The following is a 24,186-nucleotide window of genomic DNA, read 5'->3' on the forward strand; positions in this document are numbered from 1 at the left end:
GTGACCATCTGGGACCTGGTCCGAACACCTGGCTCCCTATCTTTCAGGAGAAGTTCAGCGCACCTATATAGACCTAGATGAGGACCAGGCTGGCGATTATCAGCGGCTGAAAACCACCATCTTAGTGAGGGTTGGAGTCTCCAGAGCAGGGGAGGCCCAATGATATCATGACTGAAGACTCTCCAAAGATTTACCGGTTCGGGCTCAGCTTGCTGAACTTAGTAGAACACTAAAGAAGTTGTCGTAGCCAAAAAGAACATTGCGACCGTCGATGCCAGTAAGTAGCCGAATAGCAGTCAGGGAACTATTGTTTAGCCAGATGTAGGTGGTGGGAGATTTTGTGATACTTTTGCTGGATATTACTGCTGTACCATCGCTGAAACTGTTTAGTCATCCTGACAACTGCTAATAAACAGTGAAATGGTTCAGCATTTCTGTGTGAGGCTCCATTGAATGCAATACTTTATCACAATATATATATATATATATATATAAATTCATTTAGAGTTCACCTTATAAGTTCACATAAGAATGCATTAAGGTGACCTTTTTGAACTGTTGCAGTGAATACATTACTGAAAGTCTGTCATGAGCAATAGTGACAGGTTTAGGTGATAAGAGAGTATACAGAATAGCAACTACTATATTAACATTTGCATATCATTTGCATCATCATCATCAGTTATTTATATAGCGCCACTAATTCCGCAGCGCTGAACAGAGAACTCATTTACATCAGTCCCTGCCCCATTGGAGCTTACAGTCTAAATTCCCTAACATACACACACGGACAAACAGAGAGACTAGGGTCAATTTAATTTTTTTTATAGCAGCCAATTAACCTACTAATATGTTTTTTGGAGTGTGGGAGGAAACCGGAGCACCTGGAGGAAACCCACGCAAACACAGAGAGAACATACAAACTCCACAAAGATAAGGCCATGGTTGGGAATTGAACTTATGACCCCAGTGCTGTGAGGCAGAAGTGCTAACCACTAGGCCACTGTGCTGCCCATAATGCATCCTCTCATCCTTAAGGTCTGGACCTTGAATAGTTAAATCTTTACTATATGAATCCATTACAATGTTACAATGGTTAAATATAAGGAGTGTGAAAAAGCCAGAACTCTGAAAAATATTTTAGAACAATGCTATTAGCGGTAGATTTCGGATAGAATTTTGTATATGATCTTTTGAAGACGTTTTTTTCAAAATACATTAGAAACTTTTTAGCATAGCATTCCCTTCACAATCTTAATTGATCATAATGCACGGTAGCTTAGCAACCAAACATATCTTATACATTATTTTGATTTAAAAAAAAATCGGTATGACAGGGAACATTTCAAAAGATCATAGCATATCTTTCGCCATCAGACAAAAGCAAAAATAAGAAAGTTAATATATTGTAAAATAATTTACAGCCTCACAGAAAATGTACGTGACTGCAAGATAGGATCCCTTAACGGAAGATTAATGGCTAGCATGTATCCAATTTAATTCTGTTTAATCCAATTTCATCATGCTGGCTTAATTTGTTTTTCTGTGTACCCTATCTTTGCATAGTTAATATGTTATATTATTTTATTGCACAGATATCTCTTTACGGGGCCTATTTTCTTGGAGATAAGGCTGATTATCAAGATATCTATCAACAAATTATTTCCAGGGCAGCTGCCTCAGTGATACTGGCCTGGAGTCATAAGGGTTAACTTAACACTTACCTGGGCCAGTTTCAAGTTATGTGAGCATGTGTGACCTGCCTCTCTTCTCAGGAATGGACCAGGAGAGAAATATACTTGCATACAGACTAAATATGAAACTCACCTAGTTGAACTGGGTTTTACTGCACATCTTTCTTCTCTTAACTTACCCGCCTCTGCCTTTTAGATTTCCCTCAGCCCCCTCCCCCCCCTCTGTTTCTGTATTTCATTTTGTTATTTGGATATTTTTTTAATATTTTATAATTTTACTCATTTTGTGTTTGTGTCTATATGGCAAAAATGTGCACTATCCAAAATAGGGTAAATGTTTATTTGAATACTAGTTGTAAATTATAAATACTATATTTACTGCTGTAATATGATATATCATATATGTTTATTATGTTATTTTCATATGTATCTATATATTGTTTGCTGCAGATGGTAAAATAAATGTTGGGATACATTCTACCATTAGCGGATTTGAAAAAGTGGAGATTGGTTGCATATAGTAACCTATCAAAGAGCTTCCATGTGCTTCCCTGTGAATCCTGGTATCCCTTATCTTGTGGTTCTCAGATAATCCCATACTTGCCAACTTTTCCTCGTTGGCTTCAGGGAGATCCTGGGGAGGTGGGCGGGGCTTGATGAACCGAATAATTTTGACCCCACCCTTAAACGATTGTCACAATTTTGGCCAATTACAGCAGGGGGCTAAGATGATGAGATATTTGCGTAATTATGTCCTGTCCCCGCCACTTATCTATTGCGGGGGTGAGAACCGGGAGTTTGCCCTGCTCTCCTGGCAACCCAGGAGATCTCCCAGAAATGCGTGAGTCTCCCGGGCATTCCGGGAGAGTAGTCAATTATGCATTAAAGAAAAGCAGATAATGAATCTCTAGAGACTGAAGTGTCTTTTACATTTCTGTCTCCATTACTGAAGTCATGTTGTCTTACCTGTCAGTCTTTGATTAAATCTTGGTCTCCATGAAAATGGCCACCTCCATAGGCATCAATACATAGACATAGGACACAATTTCTGAACAGTGTCATCATGCCACAGATGGTAAAGCCAACCACGCCTTGTACCGTCTCAGCATCAGGGAGAATGCCAGACTCTTCAGGGAGTGAGGGAGATCACCCCTATTTCAGGGAGTCTCCCTGACATTCAGGGAGAGTTGGCAAGTATGGATAATCCTGGTATCCTGTTTCCTATGTTTCTCAGTTAATCCTGGTGTCCTGTATCCTGTGCTTCTCAGCTAATTCTGGTATCAAGTGTCCTGTGCTTCTCAGCTAAACTGCAGGTTTGAAAAGGGGGAGATGTTGGCTATAGTAACCAATCAGATTCTAGTTATTATTTATGTAATACATTCTACAAAATGACAGCTAGAACCTTATTGTTTGCTATAGGCAACAGCTCCACTTTTTCAAACCTGCAGCTTGATAAATTTACCCCCAAGCATCATTTACTAACTGCAAATATGTTGACACAGAGCATTACATTTCACATATGCGACTTGCAAGCAGATAACAAGGACAATGCCAACTTTCCAAAAGTCTCTATATGACTATTTGCAGGATTGCCAGCCCAGGTGGGATTGCGCTTCTCTGGAAACGTAAACCCAAATTCCTGCCTACAACGCCTTTTAATCACCGACTTCATTCACTGCAACTTTTACATTTTCCTCATAAAATACTGCTCAGCCTCATTAAATAAGACGGCAGAGTAAGTGGAGATGGGGACTGTTTTTGGGACACATGCCACATAATGATTTATTCCATTGGTATTTGTGTACATACAAGCATGATATTTATATAAAGCATGAATAGCTATTGCAGAGGACATATATAGCCCAATCTCCCTCACATTTGAGCATGTATACACTTCTGGTAAATTTGCTTTTGGGGAAGTTTGTGTGGATATCCCATTAAAAGTGTGATGTTCACCCCGGACATAATCAAAATATGAAACAACTGTGTGGGGCGAAGGCTTTCTGTTTCCATATAACATAAATATGCTATCTTCATCACTTGAAGCTGATTTAAATAGTTCATCCCTGAAATCTTGTTTTTTCATATTTGTGCAGTCAGTAGCTCCCTCCTCCTAGCATGCATTTAGCATAACCCCCACTCCTCCCAAAAGATGAAGCAAAAATGTACAACCTCACAGTGACCCCGCAGCTTGATATGTTAACCTATGCGCACCCCAAAGAAAACATGTTCAAATGCACAAAATCTTAATCTTCTTTTTGGCGCTTTGGGATCTTTGATGTATTTTTTTTTAGCCACAAAAATGCAATATTTGGAAGCTAAAAAATGTTTCTGTACTAATAACGATAAATGGGAAACAATCTTTCCCTGTGTGCCATATAAGTGTGTCAGATTATTTCCGCTTTATACAAGCAGTACATTCATAGTTGGAGCATTCATACTATGGCAGAGAAACAGGGTTCCACATTCAAAGCTACTGTATATGTGACTAAGGGGTCTAATTATCAATCTGACCCTGTTTCTGGCATAAAGCAATATTTGTTTCACAGCCTATCACAGCAAAAAAATATTCTTTTCCCACTATTTAAGCTTACCTACCCAAGACAGCGCCAGCGAAAAACATCTGTCCTGGCAAAGATTCTGGAGGGCTAACGTTTTAACTTTTGAACAAAGGGAGCTCTCAGGATAGGGATATGGACTGTTTGATACAGGGCCTAATTAAGGATTCAGACCACCCTAGTCTACTACGCTCATAGCGCCCCTTCACCTTCCATGCTAAGCTAATATCTGGTAGGTAAAAACTAACTCGCTTTTAATTTAAAATCCAGCTTTCTGTAAACACCCCCCAGCAGTGTTTGTGTTCTAGTGCTTTGAAAACTCAGCTCCACTTGGTCTTTTATAAAGGTCACTTCAATCTTTGTCACTCATTTAGTTTTCATTAAAATCAGAACTGTTTAGCAGAACAGAGGTATATTCGAGCGCTACTGAGAGTGAAGATGTGAAGAAGGTGGTGGGCCTGTTGCCATCCTTGTCTCTCCTACTTGTTTATTCTCAAGCACCCAACCAAGGATGACTCATTGTCTACAACCTATGCCATGGGAAAATGTCAAGATTTAATCCTTAATACATTTTTCTTTCATATTTTCTTTTTGCTTTGCAGATAAGCTATTCTCATATTTTAGAATGAGTTTCAGTTTCCAAAAATTTTGCACCCCCCAAAATCCTGGTGCCCCAGGCTGCAGCCTAGTCAGCCTATAATCAGACCCTGGTTTGGTACCTTCTCACATTTGTGCCGCTCAGCTCCCTGCCGGGTTTGGCCCTCTCTCACCCACAGTGTCCTAGGTGAAATTTACTAAAAATAGTTTTTTTCTTACCATGCATTAGCTTACAGCCCAGCACCCAGGCCCGGCGCTCCCATTAGGCAACCTTAGGCAGTTGCCTAGGGCGCCGGGTCCTGCAGGGCGCCGTTGCCGCTGACTAGATTTAAAAGTCAGCGGAGACAAGTGGGAGAGAGGTGCAGCAGTGTTTTTTCAATGTCCGCTGCCGCTGTAATTTTTTTCAGATGCGCCCGGGCTGCACACCTGATCACTGACGTCAGGTGACATGTGTTTACCCGGCGGAGCCTGCTGTGCCCCGTGTGATGCATTATCACACTGCCTGTCACTGACAGACAGTGTGAGTAAAGTTTACCCAGCGCCCCCTCCCTTCCCAGCATGCACCGGCTGCTCCACCCCTCTCCTTTGGTGTAAAGAAGCTGAGGAGCGGTGGGCAGCCATTAAGGAAGAGCCTCCCTGCATCTGACTATCCTTCATCATCAAAACCGGTAAGTATATTTAATTATTTTTTTTTTTGGGTATTATTAATTTTATTTTCTAAAAAATGGGGTACCCAAAGCCCGAGTGTGGAGTAAAAAAAAAATGTTGGGGGTGGTATTTGATTTTTTTTGCACTTTATGCCTTATGTTTGATTTAAAAACTATGGTGCATAAAATAATTTTTTTATTGCACCTCATGCTCTATATTCGACTTGCTTCAAGTCAATAATAGAGCATGACGTGCCAATAAAATAATTATTTTATCCACCATAGTTTTTAAATCAAAGATAGAGCATGAAGTTGCCAATAATATTAATTTTTCTCCCACATAGCTTGAAAATTAAATATAGAGCATGAGGTGGAAAATAGTATTTTTTCAATGGTATAAAAATTACTATTTTCCACGTCATACTCTATATTTGATTTGCAAAATATGCGGTGGAAAAATGACTATTATTTTGCACTTCATGCTCTATCTTTGATTTAAACACTTTGGGGCGTATTCAATTGTTGGCATTAATGCTAAAAAACGAGCGCTCAAAAAATATTACCGTTTATACGGTAATATTGCGTGCGAAAAGCGTTAATACGGTAGTTTACTTGAGAAATTTCAGCTCGCAGCTCATGGAGCAGCGAGCTGAAATTCCGCGAGTAATTACCGTATTAACGCTAAGATTTTTTGAGCACTCGTTTGAGAGCGTTAACGCTAACAATTGAATACGCCCCTATGGTGGATAAAATAATTTTATTGCCACCTCATGCTCTATTATTGACTTGCTGCAAGTCAAATATAGAGCATGACGTGTCAATAAAATCATGGTGCTGCAGGGGGGGGGGGGGGGCAGAGGACATGGTGCTGCAGGGGGGGGGGGGGCAGAGGAAATGGTGCTGCAGGGGGGGACAGAGGACATTGTGCTGCAGGTGGGGGCGGGAAAGAGGACATGGTGCTGCAGGGGGGGGGGACAGAGGACATGGTGCTGCAGGGGGGGAGGGGGACAGAGGACATGGTGCTGCAGGAAGGGGGGGGGGCAGAGGACATTGTGCTGCAGGTGGGGGCGGGAAAGAGGACATGGTGCTGCAGGGGGGGGGACAGAGGACATGGTGCTGCAGGGGGGGGGACAGAGGACATGGTGCTGCAGGGGGGGAGGGGGACAGAGGACATGGTGCTGCAGGAAGGGGGGGGCAGAGGACATGGTGCTGCAGGGGGGGGGACAGAGGACATGGTGCTGCAGGGGGGGAGAGAGGACATGGTCAAGCAGTGGGGAGGCAGTATGCTGCAGGGGGAGCAGTGTGATGGGTCATTCTCACAAGTTTTTGTTCCCATATCTAATACTTGGATACTTTCCCTCTAGAAATCCTGTGATTGCCCCTGGACAGCAGTGGAGTCTGGACAACGTTCTCTATGAAACATCACGGCAGCCAAACCGCTGTAGGAGGAAAGGCTTATCTTTTTTTTTTTTTTTTAACCAGAAGTGAAGTGTGTGAGGGTCTGGGAAGTGGGTATTTGGCGTGTCTTGGGTTGGGGGGGGCGGTATTTTGAAGTTTTGCCTAGGGTGCTGAGAACCCTAGCACCGGCCCTGCCAGCACCAATACTCAGCATTGGGTCTGATGTAATAGGGAAGGGGCACTGCCACTCATCATAAGACCCCCCCACCTTAAGCTGGCCAGCGCAGTGCTGAGTAGCACGGGGTCAATCCTGATACTCCTAGCCAGTAGGTATTAGGGTAATTAACTGTTATTGCAGCCATTATTATAAAATTAAGCTTGTACACCTGTTTTAAAATTATACTTAATAAGTAGTGCCCCAGTTGTTTTGAAATAAGTAATGCTCCTGTTGTTTTGAAATAAATAAGTAGTACCACCCATTGTCTGCTAATAATTTAGCTGTGCCTTGGTAAATATAAAAATAAATTATTGCCCCCATAAAAAATTTGGCTCCGTAAGTAATACTTAATTAAAATCTTCTTTCCATTTTGATTCGGTATGCTCCCATTGGCATCCTGCAAACCTAGAGGAGAAAAAAAAGCTTTGAATGGATGAACCTCTCTCCAGGAGTACCTGATGCAATATAAGTTAAGCTCTGGTGAGCCTGACTAGTTAATAGCAGGGCAGCGAATCACAAGCAGTCTCTTACACCACTCAGCCAATGACAGAGAGCCTTCAAATAGAATAGCACTGGGCCAGGCATCTCTAGGTGTCGGGATCCAAATGATTGTTTGGACCCCTATTAGCAGACCAGGCCTGATGCTGAGTAGGATAAGGGAAGTTTTTTTCTTTTCAACTACTGACACAGGCCAGCTACCTAAAACAGTATGCAGTTTGAGCCTATCACAACCACCAGTGAATCTTAGTCATTTGACAAACCTATGCTTTGTTTTATTTACATGTTTAAAAAAGTGGAGATTTTGCCTATAGCACCCAATCAGATTCTAGTTATTATTTATTTAGTACATTCTACAAAATGACAGATAGAATTTGACTTTGATTGTTCGCTATAGGCAACATCTCAACATTTTCAAACCCAGTTTAGTAAATTTACCTCTTTTTTTTCCTAATTTCTGCCGAGAGGTATTATACAATTAGGGATAAGGACATTAAACTCGCCCATGCAGATGGGAAATATCTTCAAAAAGAATCTAATTTTCCAGTTCTTCTTTACTGATCATAAAAATCCGTTGTACCTCCAATCTTTCCAATACTTGAAACCTCGTCAAGCCCACTGTTATTTGTTTTTCTCTCTATTTGATCCACATATAACCTTAGACCTGGGGTCAGAAACAAGAAAGTAGGCACCCTGTATCGAGCTTTTGTTGATGGCCAGACTCTGGAGGATCTGAATAATAATCCTATACTGGATCCCAAATTCCTCTTTTCCTGTGACTCCATCTTGCAGCAAGACCTTTCACTGCTTTCAAACTTCTATGGTGGGCACATTATTCTCTGGGCATGCTGGTTCTCGAAAAACTCTGGAGCTCCTATTTAGGAACTGTTGGTGGTTGTCACACATCAGACCCGCTGATCGACAGACTCCCCGCTATTACTCACTTTCTTTCTGGCAGTTGTACTCCTCCGGGACGGACGCTGCAGCTCTCTTGGAGGAGCGCCATCTTGTCAGCTAATCTGAGCATGCTCAAACCGGAAATCTCCCCATTCAATCTTTTCAGCCAATCGGATGCAAGACTTCCCTATTTAAAGCACACCTCTTACCTGTGTTAGTTGCCAGATCTTCAGGTCTATCCTCCTGTTCAAACGTCCTGTTCCCTGGCTCCTGACTGCTACCTGTTCTCTGAATCTCCAGCACATCAATCCGCAGATCATCACAGCCTCTGTGTCTACTCCACTATCCTTGTGGTAAACACTGTGCAGATTATTGCTACATGTTCTCTGAGTCTCCAGCACATCAATCCGCAGAGCATCACAGCCTCTGTGACTACTCTACTTACCTTGTGGTAATCGCTCTGCTGACCATCGCTACCCGCTCCTGTGTAACTAGCCTACTGCTCTCCTAATCTTAGCTTCCAGTATATCAGCCCTACCATTTCCCTTGGTCTCCTAGTCTCTCAACTATTCAGATACTTTTCATCCATGTCATCCTCAGTTATAGTCGCGGTTCTCATTACAGTTTCGCTTATCACCTTCTAGGAGAACCGCGACCTGCGGTCTGGGAGCTGTAAAGTCCAATCTACCGTGCGGGAGCCTCTGGCAAAAACCTCCCTCTCTGTTAGACTCCGCAACTTCTAAGAGGTAGCACCAACGTGAGCAGAGTGTACAGGCACTCCTCTGACCCTACTGGTTGTGACAGTGGCCAACCCTTTGTCTGGATGTAAGGGAGTTTGTTTCTGTCTGTATAACCTGTGCCTAACACAAGATCCTTTGTCAAGCACCCTTCAGTCCTTTGCTTCCCTTGCCCATTTCCATGAGGCCATGAACACACATTGCCATGGACTTCATTACTGACCTTCCTCCAAGTACAAAATGTAGCACGATTTGGGTAGTTGTGGATCTTATCTCCAAAATGGCTCATTTCATCCCATTGACTGGTTTACCTTCTGCCTCATCTCTTGCTAAAATCTTTATCAAATAAATATTTCAGCTACATGCATGTCCCCAGATTGTGGAGTTCAATTAATTAAAAAATTTTGGAGATCACTTAAGAAACATCTTAATATCCGTCTCAATTTTCTTAGATCTGTATTGCTGTATTCCAAACCTAGTTTATGTCTGATGTCTCTTGTGTGTTTGCAACCATTTTATTTCTGATTCTTCTCTGACTATTGTACTGTTTTATCCAATATTCAAAGCAGAATACTCAAGCCTTGAATATGACTGAGCCTGCAGGGAGGAGATTGTCTGATTTGAGATTTTATGTTCATTTCCATTCCCAGCAATCACAATAGATTCAAACAAAGTTGTAGGTTTTATAGCACAGGCCACAAAAACATTTTGACTATCACAGTCAAGGATAGGTTGTGCTGGAATTAGAACATGTTCATGCGCTCAAAGATCAGATGGAATTTCAACACAGACTCATTACTGATTTCCAAAATTGTCCTCAAGAGACATATGCTACTCAGGTCAGCAGTCCCTCAAACCACTCCTCCCCTACCACCAGCTTGGTTTGGTGGTGATCATCATAAGTATTGTGATTTAATTGCATGACTAATTAATGGTTTAATTAATTGCATGACTAAATCCTGGGGACAACTGAGTATTTATGAACATTTACAAGAAATGGGGGCACTATAGGTGAAGTTCCTATGAAGTGATTCTAGGGATCTTAGTATTTGACAGGTATTTCCTGAATGAATTTTAACTATATGAGAGTAAACAAAGGAAGTGGGTTTCAACCTGGACTCACACTAGTTATCAGTACCCATCAGCTACATCTATTCCAGAGATTCTTGGGTTATGCCAACTATTAAATCAGAGATTGAACATATGCACTTGAGTGTCATTCAAAAAAGAGCCTTGTTAAATGGAGAGAGCAATTATGTCTGGAGAATTAATGCCCGTATCGTTGTAAACCTAGCCATTTTTTTTAAAGACCTTGTAAAACGGTAGACACTATAGCAGAAACTGACTTTTCTGAAAGTATGGCCCATCCCAGCAATTTAACTCTAAAAGATAGAAACTCTCTTCTTTAGCTTGAATTGCGTGGAATCAAGAAAGCAGTGACTTGTATTTATAATCTCAATTAGAACTGTATTGGTTCTCGCTGGATTTATATATCTGCAATGCTTGGTTCTAGGGCAAATGAAAATTTTATGGACATTACATTTGCTTGAGATAACTAAGTAGAGTTTCAAAAATAAATACACCAGGTCATATGGAAACCACATATGTTTATCTTTGATCTCTAGGTCAGTCACTCATGAAACCGAGCTACTGTAATTAGTAATTGAACCTAATTATCAAAAGTCTATTACCTTTTTGGTAATTTCAAAGGGTTCTCCAAATAATTCCAAATCTCCACAATATCCTGTCATTTTAAGAATTCTTTGCTTAGCTGCACATAATCCATCTACCGAGTGGCAATCAAAGAATATAGAACTCCCACCAAGTTTGATGTATTGAGTATTTATAATTTAATTTGCATAAGACCTGGTGGTAAATTTATCAAACTGCGGGTTTGAAAAAGTGGAAATGTTGCGTATAGCTAGTTATCATTTATTTAGTACATTCTACAAAATGACAGCTAGAATCTGATTGATTGCTATAGGCAACATCTCCACTTTTTCAAACCCTCAGCTTGATAAATTTGCCCCCTGGAGAGGAATGGAATCCTATTTTCTGGACAAAATATGGACATTATAAATACTGGGTAATGCCATTTGGACTGTGTAATTCTCCAGAAGCATTTCAATATTTCATAAATTATATCTTTAAAGCCTACCAATTAGCCTGATTTATTTCTAGAACATATTAATCTTGTTGGCCTCTCTACTGGATCATCAGGAACAAGTTTGAATTGTGTATGAATATCTCTGTAAGAATCAACTTTACATCACGTTTGAAATGTGTGAGTTCCATCAAATAGATATGTAGGTCTTGGGATACATCCTCTACCTTTAAAGGATATGCATGAATCCTAGAAAGTCAAAGCTATTCTAATTTGTAAAAGAATATCAAGGAGGTATGAAGATTTGTAGGATTTGTCCATTTTCTATTCATGAAGAGCTTTTCAGTAGATATTATTCTACTTTATCTTATAGAGGCCATCTCTTTCAACCAATTTACCTTAACTGCTGTCAATATGAAAAGATTACTTCATAATAAATTATTCTTTTCATCCCCAGATTATATCATATATACTAAATGAACTAACCCTGATACTGAGAATCTACTTTAGTTAATTCATAAGGAATAGAAGTAACCACTTATATTACTCCTTAGTGGCAATATTAAGGTTTCTATTATTTAGACAGCACACAATTGTATATACTTAACACTGTTTTTATTATTTTTTTCTTTTATTTTGAATTCAGAATTCAATATTTTATTTTATTTTACTTGTTTTTAGTTAATAATAGCTTGCACAAATACATTCAGATGTTTTAATGACTATCAATTAAACAGTTATTTTAATAATTAATTATATTCCAGAAATCACTAGAATATGATAACCACCTATCTCTATACTTTTTGACTCACTATCTCCAGGTTATCAATAGAAACACCTCCTAGATGTCTCCATTTATTATATTTATTACAGATGATAAAATCGGTTCAAATAGGGATATGATATACTAGATCATAGTTAGTGCTAGACAATATACAATGTAGAGGATATAATTTACTTTGAAAATCTATCTTGATCCATCCCAGACTTTCCTATTAATATTGAAGCTGGTGCATTGGTGTCTGCTACCTGGGAAATATTTGACATATAAAGGAGCACAAAATTTGTCATTACAACCATGAGCTTACAATTTTCTTCAAATGACCTCTCCAGAAGCATTCACAACATGGAACCTCTCGTGGAAGGTGCAGCTCATCAGATAATTGTCTTTACTGATCACAATAATTTGGAATTTATCAGATTTTCTAAGAAACTTTCCCATAACAAATAATTTTGATCGACTTTATTCTTATATCATTTCAATTTTGCTAACTACTACACACCTGGATCCTGAAATAGAAAGGTTGATACGCTATCCAAAGCATTTATTAAAATGGCAAAGTCAGGGAAGACAATTGTCTTTAAATTCAGTTACTGGCAACTATCAGCTATTAAGAAAGGTTCCAAGTCAGATCCTGTTCTTTTACATCCTTTTATAATCTAGATTTAACTTTTCGGTATAGATTATGGCTTTTGAAAACATTGCATTTTTTTCAGGCTGCAGCGAGATTATTGAAATTTACCCATGATCCCAAATCCGCAGGACACAGGGGACTCAAAAGCTGCTGTCCCATTTTTCTGGTGGAAATGTGGGCAGTGGAGAAATATGTGTCCATCTGCCATACTATAACTGTGGCTGATTTGAAACCACTAGAACCTCCCCTTTATTGCAACTGCTGCCTGTCCTGTAACATCCTTGAGGATTAATTGTAGATTTACCACTTTCAAAAGGCATGACAGCTATTTTATTTGTTGTTGATCACCTCACAAAGATCTGACTCACTTCTTGCCTTTTTAGAAATTGCCTTAAACTAAGGAGACAGGTGAATGTATTTAGGGCGTGCTGCATCTAAATTATTTTTGTGTACACCAATAACCCTGGGAACTTGAGTTTTTAACCAGTAGTAGTGCCTTTTCTCTTAGTTATTGTTATTTACCACTCAGGGTAAGAGTATGGACAATGGAGAAGAAAAGCAAAACAATACAAACTCATCAGACCAGAAAAGGTCAACATAGTACAGGAAACAGAACAGAAATCACAGTATGAAATTGACAGGCAAAGACATAGTCAGTCAATGCAGGAGTAAGAGCTATAGGAGATCAATCAAGGTTAAGGTTACAGGCAAGATCACTACTCAGGTAAACAACAATAATAATTGCACACACTTAACAGCAATATAAGGTCTGCACTGTGCCTGTGTGCAGAGGAGGAGGGATGGGTGTGTGTCGAAGTCAGCAAATTGGATAAAGTCATTTCAATAAATATCGAGCAAACTTGGTTGTCTTTGTCTGAAAAGATGCGTAGAGCACGCTACGGCGTGGAAGGGCGTATCCAGCCGCCACACGTGGCAATAACAATTTTTACACTTTTACACACATTCGCACAAACACACACACTTGTAATTAGTACACATTAATTGTAGTTGCAACACATAGTTATTTATGCCAAAATATATTAGTATTTATGTGTAATATTAAAAGTTATATGCATGTTAGTGAAACATATGGTTCAGGTTATAGGAAATGTGTCATGTCTGGTATCATTTTAATCCCCTATTCATCAGCAGTTGTCTGGTTCTTTCGCCGAAGAGATCGCACATTGCATACTCTAGTTAGCGATGTTAGGGAATAAATGTTTAAGGTGATACTGACTATGAAGCAAGCCACATCATCTGCATTGTTTTACTGTATTTCTGACTGCATATAAGCAGGAGCTCTTGATCTAGTGACCAGTCTTCTTTGACCACAGACTTCAGACCTGAATAACTGTTCACTGGATCCAGGGCGCCTGCGATAAGTAACGGCTGTACTTATTATTATTTTGCTTGAATTATTCTGCTACTTTTGGATAATAAATTACTTTGTGCTTTGGAAACACAAATCAAGATTCAGCAATCGTTATTGGATAGCGACAAAATGTGCATAACAGGTGGGTCAGGTAGCAGAACAGACCAATCAGGCACTGAGTGTCTCCTATGTCAGCAGAAGGCTCCAAGCTCACAGCTCTGGGAGGAGGGAAATCTCTAGCTGCCTGAACTGCAGGAGAAAGTAGGTGAGTATTGGCAATATATCTTTGTAGGTACTGCCAGTGTGTCAGTCGCCTATTCCTGCCAGTCTCTGTCTATCCTGTCAGTCTTTCATTCTTGCCAGTCTCTGTGTATCCTGTCAGTCTTTCATTCTTGCCAGTCTCTGTCTGTCTGTCCTGCCAGTGTATCAGTCTCACATTCCTGTGAGTCTCTGTCTGCCCTGCCATTGTGTCAGTCTCCCATTTCTGCTAGTGTCTGTCTATTCTGCCAGTTTGTCAGTCTCTTATTTCTGCCAGTGTGTCAGTCCCCCAATCCTGCCAGTGTTTCTTATATATTTTAGTCTGCCTGTTATGAGGGGTTGTTTTGCTATTGTTGGAGTTTGAATGCTGAGTGAATGATTAGTGAATGATTAGGGGGGGATATTTCTTCTCTGAGTTCACAGATAGTATTTACTAAACTATATTAAGGTTTGTAGAGATAATTCCCTGCATTTATCCTTTTGATATAAATATGGATGTCAAAGTGTTTAATATACTCCTACATCCCTTAACCTGCAGTTCAGTTAGCAGCATCAACCACACAGTGGATGCAGCAAGAACTTCTGTTTCTATGGTAAATGTATTTTACTGTAAACTTAAAATTATTGGCACAAGTCAGTCCAGTAGCTTTTTGGCTTGAAGTAACAAAGTCTATAAAGATTCATCCAGTCTTTCATGTGGGTCTGCTGACACCATATTTTCCAAATCTTTTCTCAGGTTGCACTCACTTCGTTGCATGAGGTGTTTCTATATTTATTTACCCTATGGGCAAGATCCACAGACATAAGATTTAGTTCTGTGGAACTAAATATTTAAATCAGCTGCAGGGACAGAGACTGTGCATATGAAGGATGTCTTCATTTTATTTGGAACTGCAGGGATTTTAAGTTATGTGAAATGATTAGACTCTTATTCCACTTTGGAGTTAGCAGAACATATTTTTCATTAAATTTTAAAGGTCCCTTGTGCCACAGGTGCATGTATGACACAACAAAGTAACATGAACTTAAATATGTGAACATAAAGCAATTTATTTAAAAGAAAGAAAATACTTGTTACTTTAAATAAAAACAACTTCCATTTCCTGTTTCCACAAGGAGTTTTATGATATATGTCACACCTTTCAAGCTGCGATGATTGTGCACAGCGGTTGCACAGATATACTATAGCCTTGCTCATTGTGGGTTTGCAAGTCTCACTGTTTGTGAATGACACAACTGAATTTAAAGGTTTATTCATTTCTGCTCTTTTATTTAGAAATGATGTCTTACATCTTGCAAATATTTACTATTTACATTTTTAATTCAAGTGAACCAAGTATTGGGATACATTAATATATTAAGCCAGTGTATTTATAAATTAGCACCTGCAAATTTGAGCAACATTTTATTATTTCATAGTCTTCCTTCTTGTCTGTTATATATCATATGCAATGCATGTGTCATTATTGCCTCATACAATAAATACTTTTGTGTCTGAGAGATAAATACTTAATTTGGGATATAGTTGTTGCCAGAATGACTGCAATATATGACAGTGCAACATGTATAACTCTACAATGTTAAGTCATAAAATGAAAGAGCAAGTTCATATATATCAATCAAGAGAATAACTTTCCCTAAATCTTTATTTACCCATCTACATTTATTCTGGTGTTAAAGACATCAGGTTGTTAATTACAGAGGACTATTAAAAAGTCTTGCAATCAAAAGTAACAAGTGTATTATTTTCAGTCGCAATAAACTTTGAATTTCATTTTGCATACTGGATGTTATCCAAGTGGAGTGAATTGGCGTGCATCCCGGAGGTTGGGGAAGTCACACTGGATTGTGCAGGTCTCTCTATCTCTCTTTCTCTCTCTCTCTCTCTCCTGATGTGAGTTCTCTGTACAGTGCTGCGGAATTAGTGGCGCTATATAAATAACTGCTGATGATATATATATATATATATATAAACAAGCATATGATGAGAACTCCATTTTAAAGGGAAGGTGGTATCAGGTTTTCATTGGTTAGTGTGACCAATGCTAGAAATGCTGGCCCGGTGTTTAGAGAACTGGTCTTTGATTATTTAGTGTTTAGGGTGCAAGAAACTGTATGGAATCTTATGTTGTCAAATGCTTTAGTATGCTGACATTAAAAGAAAATAAAAAGCAAGAAGTTGTTCAAGCGTGTTTCACCAGAAGTGTGCTCTTGCCACAATATATACATATATTTTGTTACATGGGAAAACTTCTGGTGATGCACACACAAGCACCTTCTTGCTCTTTACTTCACTTTAATTCTCAGGATAGCAAAGTACTTGATAAAAAAGTTCAATACACTTTCTTGTGACCCTAATGCTAACTCTTTAGACACCTGCCTACTTATTTAGCATTGGTTATGCTGAACTATGAAAACAGACATGTTTGAATAATTTACACTCCACCCACAGCCCTAGATTGATAGAGAGGTGACACTCCCACCTTGCCTTTAAAAGGGTTCTCACCAGGTACTCTGCTTTATTCGCCTCAGTGCAGACACACCCTTTCAGCATGCTGTTAGCTGTGGAAAAATACACTTTCAAACCATGTCAAAACATGTTAGTTAAATCAGACTCTTTACCCTTTGTCATTATATATATATATATATATATATATATATATATAAAATATATTTAGAAAATCAATGTAAATAAAATAAATATCTATAGATATAGATATGAAGTAAAACAAGAAGCTAGCACTCAAGAGCCATGGAGGGGGTGTGGCTTTCTCTTCTCTCTGGTTTGGTGCTGTTTGTGCTTTAAAAGGTACTTAATGAATGTTGTCTTTTGTACCTTGATAAAGATCATTATTTGATCAAAAGAGTCACTATCGGTATGCTGTTAGCCACTTTGTTGACTACTTGTTTTGCCAGTGCACAATTTATGTCTCCCCAGCTGTATTCAGGGTCTCCAACACCACTTGTCAGTGAGTGTTTTTTTATCTTTTACACACAGGCAGACAGAAATTTTAACAATGTTTTAAAGAAAATAGGATTGGACCTTTGAATTCAATTAATACACAGTTTTACAAATAATGTCTTTGTTTTTCTTTGATATTTGATATTATTTTTTAAATTGAATTAAAATGATTTAAGGGTATTTGTTCACTATATTACGTGGTCCAACTTGTTCCTTCTTATTAACGAAAGAGCTTGGTACACATGAAACAATTTTGGTATAATCAATTGTCAGAAATGTAGTTGGGAGTTAAAGGCATGGGAAGATAGTTTTTTTAAAACAATATTATGCTAGTGATTTTTTAAAAAACATTTTTGCAATTTATAAAAATCTGTGTTGAGCCCATCATCAAATCAGAATGTTTTCATACAGCATGTATTCTACACACATATATAAATAATTGAGTCAAATATAATAAAAAAAAATAGCATGGTTTAGGTAATCAATGTATTAGATGTTTTAATTACAAATAGAAAATGTAAAAATATGCAATAATTTGTGGTTCACAATGTATATTTTTAGTTTGAACTTACAAGTATTGTTGAATAGCATTCTCGAAACCTTCAGTTCATCTTTCTTAGTGGTGATGTTGTAAATAATTGCACACAAACCAAAAATTTTTCATAAACCATCCAACACAAATGTGCTCTTCCTAAACAGTTACAGCAATGGACACAGACTTTGAGAAAGCCAAATAGTTTTTCAATGACTAACCTGGTTGAGGTATGTGTGGAATTGTATGCAACTTGTTGATCTGTGGCTATATTTAACATAGGATGTAGGGATCATGGACAGAAAAGGGAACCGTCTCCTGTAGAATAAAAATACTTAAAAAAAAAGCTTTGTGTATTATGGTACTGTATCCTGCTACAAAACACTGCAAAGTCATGAAAATGTGAAGCTTTAAAGGGAGAGAAAATTAACTATATTATTTCATAACTGGAACATGAGAAGAAAATGCTTAGCTGCATTGAAAATGTGTTTAAAATACATGGAGCATTATGGCAACTAGAGTGCACTATTATGTTCATTAACTTTTAATAAAAAACATATTACCCAATAGACATGCCTCTGTGATAATCTATGACATATTTCTGATTGCCTCATAACAAGTAGTCATGGTCACTCCCTGTATGAGGAGAGATGCATCACATATAGCCTAGACAATGATGGAAGGAAAATGTTTCCGATTCCAAAAAAATGACTACTTATTTTCGGTGATACCAGGAGTACAGGAGTACCATCCACTGCCCCTATTACATGTGGAAATGGAAAAATGTTGTACAGTTGCTGTTTTATCTGTAAAAAGAACTCCTCCTCCAATGGCAAATTAATAAATTGTTTGATGAGAGACAAGCATGCCCTTAACATACTTATAGTAGGCGATTAAAAGCATTCTGGGTCATTCCTGCCACCAAAGCTAATGTGGTCTGGAATGAGCCACATGCACAGAAATGGGACCCAGCCAACAATTTAGTCAGTCATGATATAGCTGTGCAGATGCTGATCATAAGCTCTGGGTAACTCTGCACAATCTGCAGAGTTTCCATGATTATATGAGGAGGGAGCCTGAACTTGGACATCACCCTTGTGTATGTCATCCCAAAGAGGCTCTTTCTTAACTTGTAGACATGCTCCCTTGTTGCTGCTGCTTGTGGTGTAGCCAACAACATTGCTAAGGTGACATAAAATGCCTGTTGACAAACAATACACTATGTCAGAAAAAGGATAAACAAAATTATTCAAAACATTGCTAATAAAAAAGGCAGAAATAATAAACAACAAACCTTGTTTAATGTTAGCTATACTTTTCTAAAAAAAAATAATAATATAGGTATATCATCACAAAAAAACACGATAGATTTTCAAAAAATGTAAAACAAAATACTGTTGTAAATTCTGGCATGTTTGATTTCCAAAGCACAAAATATCTTAGGGGGAAATATATATGAAAAACAATTTCAACAGTAATTTACATTACCAACTTTAAAAGGGTCAATGGTAGTATAAGCCTAGCCAGACATAATTGTAATGTAAATGTCCTAAGCAGAAATGTTTGTTGACAACATTTTACTAGTGTGACATGCATTTGCTATTTGGTGTAATGTGTTTATCTAACTACAAATAGCAAAAAAAAAATCACACTAACAAAACGGCTGTTAGGATTTTGTGTTTAGTCTTTGCTATTGCTTTGTACCTGGCTGCAGTATCTCTATGTCACCAGAGGTGCTGCTGTTCTACCTTGGACATTTTCCCCTCACTGGCAGGAATTCATCTTCTGCTACTTGTTAGTTACCACATCTCTGTCTATGATTAATTATGCCTCTTCCTCCCCATGCACCGTGTTGATCATTGTTTGTTTTTGATTTTGGACTACCTGCATTGCTTCATTCTGTTCTTGTGATATCCTTGCTCTCACCTGTACCTGCTTCTCAGTAACCACTTACTACTCACCTGTACTCACTCACCCGCAGGTTAATCTGAAATCTTAATCTTTGATCAACTCAGTTTCTTGTACCTGCTGTGTTGTTTTCATTACCATTTATTTATTATCCTGCCACACCCAGATGTTTATTTACCAACCATTACTTGGTCTGTATTTACCTTGCATTGCCTAGTTTGTTTTCTCGCTGCCATAAATAATTTTTATGGTTTCATCTTACTTCTGGCTTCATGGCTGCCATTGCAAGGATCTGGTTTTGGAACAGAATCGTAACATCAGCTGCTAAATCCTCTCATATAACTGTGAGCAATGATGGAATCACTATCAGCTTGAGATGTGAATCCACAATCATCCAATCAGAAGCGATTATCTAGCGATTTTCATCATCATCATTGTGTATTTGCACCTGTCTTCCAACAGCTACAAAATATATGACTAGTGACAGGTGTATAGGCATGTCTGTGCTAGTCTGCCTCAGTTCATAATTGTGAGAACACAAACTATACTTGACTAACATTAGAGCGCCCATTACCTCCCCCCAGTTTTTCAAGGAAGTACCAAAATGGCATGTATATTATTAAAGTTATTTTATCATTTACCAATAATCATTGTCTGTTTTACGATTTGTGTGGTTCCAACTCAAAAAGCGATTTATTAGCAAAAGCAAAAGAATAACAATTAAAAAAATAAGTACAGCCGATACATACGCCGCGCTCTGCTGGATCCAGCTTTCAGTCATTCAATCCTGAAATCTGTAGTCAAAGAGACTGAATGCTGGTTCCAGAGAGCAATATATGTACATTTGGTGTTACAGTACAGCGTTGTTTATCATACGATTGCGTCATAACATGTGGCATACTGATCGCAATCGCACAGTAAAAAAATATTAATCAATATAGTTTCTTTTATCTAATTATTTGACTTTGACAATATGTAAGTGCATGCTTTTTGTGAGTATGCACAGAACAGATTTGTGTGTTTTAGGCTACACAAACTGACATATAACCAACTCAACATGAGCTCTAGAGCCTCATGTTAACAGAGTCAGTTGTTAATTTAGTTAGTAGAACATGACTGGATGATACATTGAGATGCACTGTCTCTCCATTACAAATTAGCAGGATTTGGTGTGATTTGGCTCCTGGCTTCAGGTCACAAGGGAGCTTCCCACTTTTGATTATACTGATGGTGGCTGTGGCAGAAGGGATAATGTAAAGGGAGATCCATTAAGTATATGTTAAAGCAGTGCAGAACTGCCACTGATGCTTTAATTGCATAACTCTATACAACTGCTTGATAGAGCAAATCACACTCCTCCCTGTTCCTGTCCTATAGTGAAACCTACCTGTCAGATATAGCTCTGCCTATTAGTCCTGACACCAGATATTAGTTTTGATACTAGATATGACTGTATATTTTTCTTTGCGCTAGAAATAACTGTGTATATTAGTATTACCACTGGGTATGGCTATGCATATTAAACTTGGCACCAGATATTGGTGTACACACAAGTTGATGAGGCTTACCTTTTCTTGCCATATGTTTGTATCTGTTTAAGAATGGGTATCTTTTGTTAGTAGTTCAGTAAATGAGCACATACAAAAAGCAATTAGACAGAGGTATTGATGTAGCAATACAATTTTTATATGTCTTCTTAGCCTCAGACTTGCTGACAATAAAAAAGAAAAACACTGCAAATTGAATCAAGAAGAAGCAATAACAAACAGCAAGAACAGACGATTCGGTGAAAGTATATTACACCATTTGGAATAGATCACAGTTATCCTCAGTGGTAATGATCAGGAATCATGATGTTAACCTTTTGACTTTTCAAAGTACTTTAGCAATCAATAGCTAGTAGAAATAAGTGGCAGAGTAAAGGGGTGCTAAAGGGCTCAGTTTGTAGAATATTGGCATAACCATGAGCTTAATTTATTTAAAAATATTCTTTAAAAGGGGATTAAAAAATTGGTTTTAATGAGCCTGATACCAACGCAACTTGAGCATAATTTACAACCCAAACAATAGGCAATGCAAAAATAGCCTATTTCACGTAAGAAGCATTTAGCTCTGCGTCTGTAGTATATATGTAATTTTTACGGCAGGTATACTTACACCTACATACGCATATGAACCAGGTCATAAGCACCATATAACATTATAAACATCTATTATCATAGCAAAACACAAGTCCGCTATTAGGCTTCCTATAGTACAGCAGATATAACTTTTTTTTACAAGAAATGAAAAGAACAAACATTTTTTTTTTTTTTTAAATATGCACTCAAAATCTAAAAGTATATGCACAACCAATTCAGAAAGCACACCGTTGCTTCAGAGGTACTTTCACAATTAGTCATTCAGAAATGGTTAGCTAGTGCTGGTTATCGTCATCATGATTAACATATATTTGCACCAGACCCTAGGCTGGTGCAAATAACAAAACAAAAAACACAGTTGTTGTCAGCACTTATTTTTAACATTGCATGGTTATGTGTATCTAGCAAAATGAAAGCATGAGGTATTAGTTCATATTTTGATCAAAACATTTAAGCCTGAATACCAGCGTCAGGGACACTGCATTATATGCAGGTACTACACTGACCTATGTAAATCAAACACCATTAAAATTCAGTTAAAATCAGATGGACTCACCTCCCAGGTATAACTGCATTTTAATGGTGTTTGAAGCAGAAAGGTCAGTTTAGGACCTGCATATAATGAGGTGCCCTTGACTCTAGGATACAGGCTTAAATGTTTTGATCAAAATATGAACAAATATATTTTCACTTTGCTAGATACACACAGATATGCAGTGTTAAGGATAAGCATTGACAACAACTGTTTTTTTTGTTTTGTATACATATATGGGCATTTATATTGCCAGACAGCTGGTACCATATATAATATGGGATATACCGAGCGTGGGTTTATTTCTTCTCTGGTTTAGTGCAAATAACATTTAATACATAAGGTAGTGAAGAAACAATTGTAGCTGTTTGTGGGGAATGTGTGGGTGGCTACTGTACAGTAAGACAACAGCATTATCACCCACCAATAATAAAGCAGCCATTGGTGACTGTCTTATCTGTACAGCTAATAGTGATGTGGTTGGAATGAGGAGACACCGTGCACGGTGGAGATTGTAGAAATCAGCTGTTGGCAACTTTAACTGTCATTCATTGTATTGTGAGTGAACTTCTTTCCTCTTCTGGTGCTAGATAAGACTGTCACTTTTCAGGGCCTATTGCAAAAGGAGGAAGCGGAGATCACTAGATAGAGATGGCAACAACAATAACAGTTGATAGCAATGACAGGTGAACTCGCTTGGTCCATCTGCTGAACTGAGATAGATGGTATTCAGTAGATCAACAACTTTGTCAAATCAACTATGAGTGGTGGGAAGAGGGCACTGTCATGTAATTTCCCCCAACCTTTACACATTTTTAACTGTCTTATATTTGTAAGAAGATGATTATGTGGGAGGAAGGTCACAGAGCACAGCCATCACTAAATGCTGCCTGCGCGCATCTTAAATTTTATTTTCACAGATATGGTCCTACACTACAATGTAGTTTAGGATTTTTCAGAAGTTTTTGCCATTAACATGAAAAGTCAGAATCTAGAAAATTTTGCAATATCAGCATAAACAAATCTTAATAAAACCTATTTTTTAAACATCATGTTTGATGAAAGCCGGCAATCATGTTGACGAGATTTACTGTGCACTATAAACAACTTTTAAGACCATTAAAATGTTTTAAATTATTGTTTTTATATTTGAAGCAGTTATAGAAGGCTATTAGGCTATTTATTCACTGGGGTTAGGAAAACATATGTCAAATACCATCATTTTTGAATTGTCTGGTTAACCAGCGCATGCATTTGTAGTCAGGATGGGGTAAAAACAGAGCCATTGCCATCCCCATTGACACCCTTGCTTTCATTTACAGATAACGCCACTGCTAGCCTGATGCAGCACAAGTAAGTATTAGGCCATTGGAACCAAGAAGTTCTCTTCCCAATCTTTTAAAAAGCTCTAGTAAAAGTATGAGTTTTAATGTCTGTGGGTAAAGTGCCTAAGTTAGGTCAGTCAACAGTAACTCTTTTTTATCTACATTTAAGCAGAATCATAGAAGACCTATCACCAATGGTGCATTTTTTAAATTAAATGTGTAAGCAAGTATAGGCGGATTTAAATGTTAATATATCAAGCTTTGTACAACATGACTCTCTTGCTAATTACTTGATAGTCATGGTAACCAGAGCTCACCAATGCCTGCCCTCTTCCAGGGACAAACCCAGGATTTCTAGAAACTCCAAAATGCTTGATTTCGTAACAAACATAAA

The sequence above is a fragment of the Mixophyes fleayi genome, chromosome 4, assembly GCF_038048845.1.
Source record: "Mixophyes fleayi isolate aMixFle1 chromosome 4, aMixFle1.hap1, whole genome shotgun sequence".
Lineage (NCBI taxonomy): Eukaryota > Metazoa > Chordata > Amphibia > Anura > Limnodynastidae > Mixophyes > Mixophyes fleayi.